The sequence below is a fragment of the Marmota marmota genome, unplaced genomic scaffold, assembly GCF_001458135.2.
Source record: "Marmota marmota marmota unplaced genomic scaffold, marMar, whole genome shotgun sequence".
NCBI classification, from domain to species: Eukaryota; Metazoa; Chordata; class Mammalia; order Rodentia; family Sciuridae; genus Marmota; species Marmota marmota.
The window spans coordinates 1-2,153 of record NW_026003677.1 but is presented as its reverse complement, the minus strand read 5'-3'; the positions used below and the strand labels follow the sequence as shown (position 1 = coordinate 2,153).

At 43.4% G+C, this 2,153-nt stretch overlaps 1 long non-coding RNA gene across 1 annotated transcript; it reads left to right on the top strand.

The window, feature by feature from the left end:
* The first annotated feature begins 349 nt into the window (after nucleotides 1–349).
* LOC125614605 lies at nucleotides 350–2,132 on the top strand. The gene is made up of 3 exons (XR_007345180.1): nucleotides 350–448; nucleotides 1,214–1,337; nucleotides 2,024–2,132. It is a non-coding gene; the product is annotated as an uncharacterized LOC125614605 (long non-coding RNA).
* The last annotated feature ends 21 nt before the right edge of the window (nucleotides 2,133–2,153 follow it).

Sequence of the window (2,153 nt, the reverse complement as noted above, 5' to 3'; positions counted from 1 at the left end):
GGAGTATATTTCTTCCACTTATTAATAAATAAAAACTTTCCTGTAAAGAGTGTTCTGTTTGATGATGGCAGCTGCTTCATATGTCATGTGTTTACCATGTCTTTTGATTACATCATTTCTTTTTTCCTGTGGACTTAATCTTTGTTGCTTTGCTCATTGTGGCTCTGGGAGCAGAAGGCCATATCATGTACAGACCACACGGTGCAGGCATGTAGTGGAAAAAGATCATCAAGTTTGTGTAAGTGTATTCTATGATAATCTCATGATGATGAAATTGCCTAAGGTCACATCTCAGAACTCATCTTGTTATTAAATGATATAACTCTACTTATTTTATTTGCTCCCTGGCTTCCAAACAGGCTTCCCCTGGCCAGTCCCCACCAGCTGGAATATGATTTGTTCACTGATGGAATTCCCAGCACCTGGATTCAGGTCTGGCACATAGCAGGTACTCAATAAACATTTATTTTGAATGGTGCAATAAACAAAAAACTGAAAATGAAAGTTGTCGTAATGGGGGTATGTGTGGGATGTTAGAGGAGCTCAGAAGAGGGTCCTATGAGAAGCACATCTGAGGTGAGTGGGAGGTATGAAGGCAAGGGACAGCAAGGGACCTTGAAATAGAAAGCAAAAAGCACAGAGGCAGGAAATAGAAAAGGGGGTCAGCCATCATTTGCCACTTGGGATCAATTTCTCTTCATTCTGTTTAGAGAGCGGAAGGGAGGAGAGACCCATAGACTTGGAGAAGGTAGGACTACTTGGTAGGCAGACACAGGAAGGCAGCCCAGGCCTCATTCCTGATCTGAGGCAGCCAGGCCAGCTTGCGGGAGCTGCAAGAGTCTGACACAGGACTCAGGTCACTGGCAGGAGAATCAGTAGTCAAAAGGGGGATTCAGTTTCCGAGGCTGAACAGACAGTCCCAACTTATGACAATCCCACTTAGGGTAGTATGAGAGTGATACACACATTCAGAATAAACTGTGCTTCAAATTTCCAATTTAGATCTTGTCCTGGACTGGTGAAATGTGGTGAGGTAGTTGCTCTCTCCATGTTGGGCTGTGCCAGTGAGCAGCATCCCAGGCAGCCCGTGATCCTTCACTCCGCAGTGTGCTGTGTTGCTGAGCTGGGATGTTTGAGGGATTAGGGGTGTTCAATGAATTTTTGACTCAGAATGTTTTCCTTTCATTGTTTTTTTTTTTTTCTTTTGAGCTAGGGATGGGACCCAGGGCCTCGCAAATGCTAGGCAAGAGCCCTGCAGCTGAGCCACACCCTGACTTGTGACATTTCCAGTATATGCTGGATGTAACCTGCCATAAACTGAGAAGCATCCATAAGAGGTGAGCCTTGGGGAGAGTTAGAAAAGCCCCTTGGAATTAGAATAGATAAGTACAGCTTGTGTTGAGATCCTGAGATTCCCTCCAGAAATTGGAAGCTGTCAGGAGGATAAAACTTGCCACAGCCACGCAATGGGTTAATATTCAGCCATTTGGGCTGGGGAGGTGGCTCAAGCGGTAACGCGCTCGCCTGGCATGCGCGGGGCGCTGGGTTCGATCCTCAGCACCACATCAAAATAAAGTAAAGATGTTGTGTCCACCGAAAACTAAAAAATAAATATTAAAAAAAAATATTCAGCCATTAAAGGAAGGACAGACTGACACACACTCCAACATGAATGAAATGGGAAAACAAGATGCTGAGTGAAAGAAACCAGACACACATTCACATATTGAATGATCCCACTTGTAAGCAATGTCCAAATTCATAGGGATGGAAAATAGATTAGTGGTTTCCAAACCCTGGAGAGGCATTAGAGGCAAGGAATGGGGAGTGAGCGCTAATGGGTTTGGGGCTTCTTTAAGGGGAGATAAAAATATTGAAAAAGAAGATCATGATGGGGGTTGAACAAAAATTTTTAAAAATTGAATTATTCACTTCAAACGGGTGAATTCTATGGCATGTGAATTATATGCTCCTGAAGCTTTTTAAATTTCTAACAAGTGTTATTATATTATTTTCCTTTCAGAATTCTGGGGATGGAACCCAGGGCTTTGCATATGTTAGGCAAGTGCTCAACCACTGAGCAACACCCCCAGCCCAGTTATTTTAATATGCCATACTATTTTGTAATTGATGTAGATGCTCTTCCCGCAAGC